This window comes from Myotis myotis, unplaced genomic scaffold (assembly GCF_014108235.1).
Source record: "Myotis myotis isolate mMyoMyo1 unplaced genomic scaffold, mMyoMyo1.p scaffold_m19_p_2, whole genome shotgun sequence".
Taxonomy (NCBI): domain Eukaryota; kingdom Metazoa; phylum Chordata; class Mammalia; order Chiroptera; family Vespertilionidae; genus Myotis; species Myotis myotis.
The window spans coordinates 121,106,825-121,115,930 of record NW_023416324.1 but is presented as its reverse complement, the minus strand read 5'-3'; the positions used below and the strand labels follow the sequence as shown (position 1 = coordinate 121,115,930).

At 42.4% G+C, this 9,106-nt stretch overlaps 1 pseudogene; it reads right to left on the bottom strand.

Annotated features, from left to right (window-relative positions):
- Positions 1-4,127: 4,127 nt before the first annotated feature.
- LOC118675661 lies at positions 4,128-5,425 on the bottom strand (annotated as a pseudogene).
- Between the last annotated feature and the right edge of the window lie 3,681 nt (positions 5,426-9,106).

Sequence of the window (9,106 nt, the reverse complement as noted above, 5' to 3'; positions counted from 1 at the left end):
GTAAGAATGTTTTGCCAATTATAATTCAAGGACAAATAAATCACTCAGGACATATTAGCTTTTACAAAGGGAAATCTAGCTAGATTATACTTAGCTAAGTGTGTGTGTGTGTGTTTGGTTACTATCTGACTTTATAATATAATATGCTCATTCTCCCACTATGATAGGGATTCCACCACATCCTAGCTATGCTTCTAATTTTCTTGAGATTGCTTAGAACTCTTTGTCACACTGGTAATTCTTCACAGATAAATGAAAATATAAGAATTTTTTTTTGTGTAGTTTTACATGAATCAAATATTTTTACTTAGGACTGTTATCATGAGTAAAAACTTTCTCCTGTTTTCTGTCTTTTGAAAAAATTTTTATTCTTTTTCATAGTCTTTATCAATATGTAATCAATAATAGAATTAAAAGTGACTTTTTCCAGCCCTGGCCAGGTTTGCTCAGTTGGTTGGAGCATCCTCCCATACACCAAAAGGTAGAGCAAGGATGTCAATCTCAAAGGCTAACACGGGCCAAGTAAGCAAGTTTTAAGTTTATGTGGGCCACAAAAAAACAAAAGCTTCAATTTTCATAGAAATGTATGTTTATTTCTATAGAGACATGCTGAATACAAAGGGCTTAAATGAGTAATCATTAACATAAAATGATAGAATATTTTATAAAAATTAATTTTTTTCTTGAACATTAACTTACCAGACACTGAATAACTGCACAAATCAATAAGCGTAACACAAATAAATCTATATTTGTTGTTCTCCGAAAGTGAGATATTTCCTGTTGTGCACACCAAACAAGTCAGTGCAAGACTAATGACGTGGCAATCAGCTGCTGAAATATTCGCTGCTAGTATTAGTGGAGAGAAATGGTGCGCCTGCGCATAAGGGAAATGAATGCAACATGATTTATAATAATCTGTCATTAGTGAAAGTTGTAGTTCGTTATTAATAATTATGTATAACAGGATATTGTAAAAATTAAGTTACAAAATTTTTATTAAAACATTTCTTGCCCAGCCGGGTGTGGCTCAGCGATTGAGCGTTGACACAGGAACCAAGAGGTCACCGGTTTGATTCCCAGTCAGGGCATATGCCTGGTTGCAGACTCAGTCCCCAGTAGGGGGTGTGCAGGAGGCAGCCGATCAATGATTCTCTCTCATCATTGATGTTTCTCTCGCTCTCTCCCTCTCCCTCCCTCTCTGAAATCAATAAAAATACATTAAAAAAAAAACAAAACATTTCTTACATACCATTACATTGGCTGGGTTGTGAAAATATTTATTGTGGGCCGTGAGTTTGACATGCTTGGTGTAGAGTTTGATTCCCGGTTAGGGCATATGCCTGGTTGGCAGGCTCAGTTCCCAGTATGGGGAATGTAGGAAGCAGAGGATCCATGATTCTCTCTCATCATTGATGTTTCTATCTCCCTCTCCCTTCCTCTCTGAAGTCAATAAAAATATATTTAAAATAAAAAATATTTTTATTGATTTTAGAGAGAAAAGATGGGGGGGCAGGGAGAGAAACACCAATATGAAAAAGAAACATCAATTGGTTGCCTTCTATACTTGCCCTAACCTGGGACCAAACCCGAAACCCAGGTATGTGCAGTGGCCGAGAATCAAAGGAGCAACCCTTTGGTGCACAGGACAACGCTCAACCAACTGAGCAATTCTGTCTGGGCTTATTATTACTTTTTCACTTTAAAATAAAACTTTTAAAAATGTTTTCAATATTCTAGTTTTCCCTTTCCAAGCTTTTCAAATTAATCTAAATTATCTCACTCATAAATAACAGTCACTTTATGAAAACAAGTTGCTGCAAAATATGTATTATTTTGTAAAATCAATTCTTTTTCTTTTCTCAAAGCACTTCTTTTGCTTTCTTTTGTTTAATTTTGCTATTTGCCTTAAAAGAGAGCCTGCTAGTGGAAAGAGTCTTACAATTTTAAAAGAAGTAATTTCACTACTGGTGAACTGCCAGAATTCTTTTCAACAAATGAATGAACTATAAAGGTACACAATGCATTTATTCCTGCCTCAGCAGACTGGGATTTGCCTTTTTTTTTCTGTTTCTCAGTATGAAACATAGATAAGGATGGCTGTAATAGGGCCTGGGCAAAATTTCAAGGTAGTTGCCAAAAACACATGTCTGTCTAACACACGAGGGAGATGATAACCTTTATCTTTAAAATCCAAAAATTACCAGTATTTTATTACAGTTTTATTTCAGCCTTATTCAATTGTAATTGCATATTTTTTAAATAATGAAAATATATGCCTACTGCCCAACAATTATTCTTTTTTTCAAGTGATTCTCAGCCCAAATTTTATATACCCAAAGAATGGTTGTGATGTTTTATTTGGTTTGGCTTTGTCTTGTAGTCTTTTGTAAAATAGATTAAACAATGCACCTCCAAAGCTTGAGTTAATTATTTGCCAAAAGCAATCTCTCCAGCCAATGATAGTCTTGGTGTTGGAAGGGCATTTATATTTTTTGGCTGGGCTTATTTTTCCCCTCTACAATTCTTTGAGAAGGATGTTTTTAGTTTTGTAGCATAGATTCTTAAAACTGCAGTAGAGCAATTTTTGCCACAGGGTTTGCAGCCAGAAGGAAATTTTACACTTTAAAAGAAAATAATCCCAAGACTAGTGTATCATAGATAGATAGTTAATATTAATTGTGAAATGACAAGCAAAATTAAAGTATGAATGTAGTCCTGATACAGTTATATTTTCCAAATACACTAAGTGCCCTCCCCTGCCAGCTTGGTCGCCCCTATTAACTTTCTTTTTTAATCTTATCCCCTTCACACACAATTGTGTTTGTCTTCCTTATTGGCTTCTCCCTCTCACACAATTTTTCCCTCTCCTTTATGTAACTTTTTCCTACTGACTCATCATTTATAAACTTTTCTTTCTTCCTCATTTCCTACTTCTGTTCCATCATCCTTCTTCCCATCATTCTCCTACCCTCCCTCCTCACATTCCTTCTTTCCTTTATCTTTATCTTTGCCCTCCCTCCCCTTTTTCTTCCTTCCCACCTTAATCTTTTTCTTCACTTCCTCCCTTGGACCTGCTTTGCTTTCTCCCCCATTTCTTCCTTCTTCCCATTCTCCTTTTAAGTTCTACTGGCTCCTCTTTAAGACTTTTCTTCCCTCTCTCTTTTTCTCTCATCCTACCTTTCCCAAAAATTCTTCTCTACTTATTTCCACTGTTTTAATATTTATCTATCTAAATGCCTAATTATTCACTATCATTTATCTTTTTCCTTTTCTGACTCCTTCTTTTAAAATCTGTCCCCAATACACAACTATACTTGATTTTCATTATAGCTCCTACAGTTCACTCATACATCTTCTTTTCTTCTTTAACTCTGCTGTCTACTGACTCCTTTATAAAGTTCTTCCCTCCCTCCTTCCCTCCTCCTTCTTCTTCTTCTTCTTCTTCTTCTTCTTCTTCTTCTTCTTCTTCTTCTTCTTCTTCTTCTTCTTCTTCTCCTTCTCCTTCTTCTTCTTCTTCTTTTTTCCACTGAGCAATTCTATTGGTTTAAGATGAGCTGCATATGAGGTAATAAAGCGTCTGGAGGGGAAGGGGTGGGAGGCCCAGGGGCATGGCCAGATCATCTGTCCAGAAGTTGTGTCCCCATGTTTGGCACCCCTGGTAAGTAGGGCAAGGCTGGAGTCTCCACAGATCCCAGAGCAGATAAGGGGTGGGGGAGAGAGAATGGGTGAAACCAGAGAGAGAGAGAGAAACATAATAGTCATCCATGTGTCTGAGAGAGAGAGAATGTATATGTGTCTATAGAGAAACAATAGATGTGTATGTATCTATGAGAGAGAGAAACAGAATAGTTGTGTATGTGTGTAAGAGAGAGAGGATCTGAAAGATAGGGTTCTGGGTATGTTTCTGTGTAATAAATAGAAAGAGAAAAAGATTGAAAAGAAGGGAGAAAAAAGGGGAGACAGACCCCACCTTCCCTTAGGGGGCCCCCTTCTCCTTGCCATGTAGTCAGCAACCCCAGCACTGAGTCAGCTGGGGTAGGGTGACCCCATTTGCCCTTCTCCATCTTGTGCTTCTCCTGTGTCTGGGGCTTGTCCTCTGGATGCCTTTGTCCTCTCATCAAGAGTCACCTCTGAGCCCCCACCCTGTGGCCTGAGGGGTGAGAGCAGTGGGAAGTGTCAGAATGAACGCTCCCTGGTCCTTCTGTTGGGGACATCACTGAGGACGGGGTCACAGCCTCCTGCCAGCGCCGTTTGCCCTCATCTCCCGAGGGCTGTCCACCTGGCCTCCCCGAGGTTATCTCCGTAGCCGCTGGGCCCATTTAGTGTCAGAGTGATTCCACCTGGGAGGCAGGGCAGGAATCTCCGTTGAGCCCGGGCATCCCCATAAACATGTCTGCGGATCCTGAAAGATTGAAAGAGCCGCCACAGCCTGCGGAGGAAGGGGGTGCCGGGGAGCTGGTGCGGCTGTGGCCCCCCTGGGTGACAGACACAGTGGTCTTGATGGCATTGATGTTTGCCTCCTCTTGAAACTTTCCGATATTTTTCTTATGGCGAATCCGCTTGTTGCCAAACCAGTTGGAGACCTGAGAAGGTGATGCCACGCTTCTTGGCCAGCTCCTCCTAGGCCTCCTCACTGGGATACGGGTTCCTCAGGTGGGAATAGAAATACTCATTTAGGACCTCGGTGGCCTGTTTGCTGAGGTTCCGGCATTTCCATCTGGCACCCAGGAACCGGGGGCGCAGGGTCATGACGGCCTCGCAGGTGCTCTGCCTGAGCTGCATCTGGATGGCCTGAACTTACGGTGTATGATGCTCCCACCCGCCCCATCTCCTTGGGTGCCGCGGGCCTGTGCGGCTCTGCCCCCTCAGCAGGTTCATGACGTGGGCCGTGAACTCCTTACATGCCTGCTCATACTTCTCCAGCTCCCAGTGGCAGGTATGGCGAATCTGGGCGAGTTTGCTGCCAGAGTCCAGTTTGATGGAGTTGTCAGGGGACACGCCGCGCCCGGAAGCTGCTATGGCTGCAGCTGCTGCTACTGAGCACCGCCCCCCCCCCCCCGCCCCTTTCTCAGGCCCAGCCACACCTTCGCCAGAAGCATGCTGTCCAAGCGCATATGCTGGGGGTCCACCGGCTCCTCCTCCTGGAGCTTCGGATGCTGAGGCCGGTCTTCTTCTTGATTTCACACAGCTGAAGAGAGCTGGCTTCATTCGGTGGCAGTTTAGGGCGTGTTTCTTGGCCTGGGCCTGTCCAGGCTCTGCTCCGTGATGGTCATAATCTGCTGCAGAATGTCCCTGATGTTTTGCTTCCCTTGACCTCCCTGGATCCCCCCTTCCCCCCACCCCCGCCACGCCCACCACCTGGAAGCTCACCAGGGCCCCCAGGCTCCCCACCCACCAGCCCCAGGCCCCCCTGGTCCCCGCCTGGAGGGGCAGCCCCAGAAGCCACTGGTCTATATTGGGGGGCCCTGAGGCCCCCTCCCGTTCTGCCCCTCCCCTGCCTGGTTACTTTCCCCAAAAACTCGCAGGGGTTGCTGCTCCCTCCACCACGACCCCCGCCCATCTCTCCACCTCCTGGCTTCCCCGGGGGTTCACCCCGGCTCTAAAGGGAGACCTGGGGCACTGGCTGGGCCTCCACAGGAGACCCCGGCCCCCAGCGGTGGAGAAAATAGAGCCGAAGAGAGAGGAGGCCCAGGCGGGGGGGGGGGGGGGGTGAGCGAGAGGGAGGAGCCCTCCTTCCCTCTTTAAAGCTTCCATTGGGGTGGGGGGGCATTAACCCCCACCCTGGGCTCAGCCCTGGCCAGGTGTTCACTGTCCCCCTTCCATGGCCTCCCGGCCAGCATCCTGCTCCCATTCCCTGCCAGCCCAGCGAGGGTGGCCGAGGCCAGGGCGGGAGAGCCTCCTCCTGGAAGGCCTCGGACGGTCCACCCTCCATCTGGGGAACTGCCAATGCCCCCCACCAGGCATCTGAGAGTGGCTCCCCGCTCAGCCCTGCCTGTGTCCTGCCCCTCCCTGGCTTGTTCCCTTTCTATATTTCTGTTTCTCCGCTAGGCCTGTCTGCATGCATGCCTGCCTTCCTCTCCCTCTCCTTTCTTATCCCCTCCTATGGTATCCTACCCTACCCTGGGCCTTGCAGCTGCCTGAGCAGAGGGCAGGGACGCAGCCTGCTGATCTGGTCGTGATATTATGGCAACAGATAATTAGCATATTCCTCTCATTATATAGGTACTTAATCTAAAAAACAACTTTATGAAGTAGATACATTTATTATCGTCATGGAGAAAGCAGGAACAGAGATTTTTTTTTTTAAATATATTTTATTGATTTTTCACAGAGAGGAAGGGAGAGAGATAGAGAGTTAGAAACATCGATGAGAGAGGAACATCGATCAGCTGCCTCCTGCACATCTCCCACTGGGGGATGTGCCCGCAACCCATGTACATGCCCTTGACCGGAATCGAACCTGGGACCTTTCAGTCCGCAAGCCGATGCTCTATCCACTGAGCCAAACCGGTTTCGGCAGAACAGAGATTTTTAAGTAACATTACTAAGGCCTTTTTATGAATTTGAACTACATAGTTTGACTAAATCTAACTTTTTTTAAAAAAAATTGAATTTATTGGGGTGACCATAGAAATTTAACTTCTATTTTAACTACATTTCAAGTTTCCACACTGAACCTAGTGCTAGTAAACTATGTTCAGACTATAATTAACTAAAAATATATGTTGACAATGGTAGAGGATGTTAAATTGATATAGCAAACTCATGGCAGGACTTTGTGGCTGCAAAGTGTGTCTCAAGCTTTCTTTCAGCTGAACTTGTAGCTATGGAGAAGAGAAAATGACCAACATTAAGAACAGAGTTGATTCATTCAGAGAAGTTATGTGGATACACCCATAACTTTTCAATTTAGTTTTCTGTCTGAAGCTTAGGAATTGAAATGGAAATAACAAGAGAGTCATTTGCTAGAAACTTCAGATGGCATTTCATTTTAGCTATAGGGAATTTTCTAGGTATTGTTTTATAGAGAATTTATACAAACAATGTAGATTATCAATTTGTGGTACATGCTCAAATGCATTAGTATTATATTAAGAACCTTTTTAGGATTTTCCCAAAATAAATTGGCAAGCATATGAGGCTCTCATACATGTTTATCTTAACTGTACTGTATCTGCCGTCACTAGATATCTACATTGTATCTTAAAACTTTCATTGTTTTCTTGTGAGTCAAACTTTTTAATAAGACAAAGTCCTCCATGGTCCATAAGAAATCAATTTTTATACCCATTTCTTTGTAATGTATGTTCTAGTAACTTGGAACTATGTGCAGTAATCATCTCATATGATTACTGGTTACAATTTCTAATGTTTATATAGCTCCTTTAATGATCTCCACATCAAAAATGAATAAAATAGATACACAAATGAACACTTCACTCATTATTATTATCAATATTATTATTTTAAATCTCAGCTCAAGCAGTCAAATAATAGATTCAATTAGATAGTGAAAAGTGCTATGAAAACAAGAAAGCATTGTGCTGTGGGTGTAGGTACATTTGTGTGATCTTGGGGGAGAAGGTTACATCATGTAGTTTATTCAGGAAAGCTCTTTTTCTCTGAGGTCCTTTTCCCATCAGTTGAGACCTGAATTACAAAAAAGAATCAAACACTTGAAGATCTAAGGGGAAATAAACAGCAAGTGCAAAGTCACTGACTTTGGAAAAGGCTTGGCACATCTCAAGTCTGAATAAGTTCAGATGCCTGGAGCCAGTGAGGAGTAAGGCATGAATTCCTGCCAAAAGCCAGGCCAGGACAAGGCGGTAAAGTTGCATGCAGACCTCAGGAAAAGGCTTTACTTAAATTCTAAACAATTGGGAACCACCAGCAATGTTTACACAGGGGAAAGACATGTTATTATTGACATATTAAAAAGCTGAAGAATTTGGGTTAGAAAAATGTGTTAACTGTTAGTCTATATAATGGCAGAGAGGATATGGCCAGAATTGTTCATTTTTCTTTTGTGTGTTGAAATGTAATAAAGTATATATTTTGAACCTACAGATTTAAGATGTTTGATGTAAATAATATTCATTTACAAGAACAGAGATTTATAAATAAGTTTACTAAACCTCCTGAAAATATCCAACCAAGTATAAATAAACACTATTAATTCTAATATGTATGATTTGTATACATATACATATATCCTATATGTCTGACAATATTTTATATTTATATATATGAAAACATGAAAAAGTGTGAATAAAGTTGCTTACAGGAAAACAATTTAGGTAAGTTTTCAGTGATATATATCTTTTCTGTGATATACACCATATATACTTTTAAGGTGCATGTAAAGGCAGTTTTTAAAATAATTTTTATAGTTTCAGACATACAAAAGTTATACTTGAGGACTCTAATAAAATTTCCTTTCCAAGTCATAGGGATTTAAATGAGAAACATGTCATGTGTGCCGTCACACGTGAGACAACACCACTGGCCTCCACTGAGGCATACTTTTTCATCTCACCTCTAATTAATGTTCAGCATTTTATCCTTGGACCAAAGCCCCTCTCAATTATCAAGAGGAACACATGTGGTAAGGGAGCACATACTCCCACATACGAGCCCAAAGGTCCCCTTTGCTGTCACTTTCAACCTGACACACTTTGGACTTCATTCAAGAACTCTTAGCTGCTATCATCACTGTTCAAGCACCATCATAAAGTGAAGGTTTTCCATGAGGCAGGCAATTCTACCCCTACCCTGTGACATCAGACTGTAGACACATTAGCTCTGGGGTCTCTGCTAGTGGCCTTTATCTCTTGCTGGGGTCCAACCCCAGCAGGTCCAGTGGTTCCCAAAGGTGTAGACGGAGTCGGCGAAGAGGGAATGACACGGAGGCAGCGTTCAGGTGATCATCATAGCCAGGTTCCTCATTTTATTGTCCTCTTACATCTGTATTTATACTATTTGATCTTAATTCTATCCATTCTATTCCAAAGGTTAGGGTGTTTCTTATCTCCATTCCAAGGTTACTCTATTGTTCTATTAAGCTACAAGGAATTAACTGAAGGAGATTATTCTAAGTAAAGAT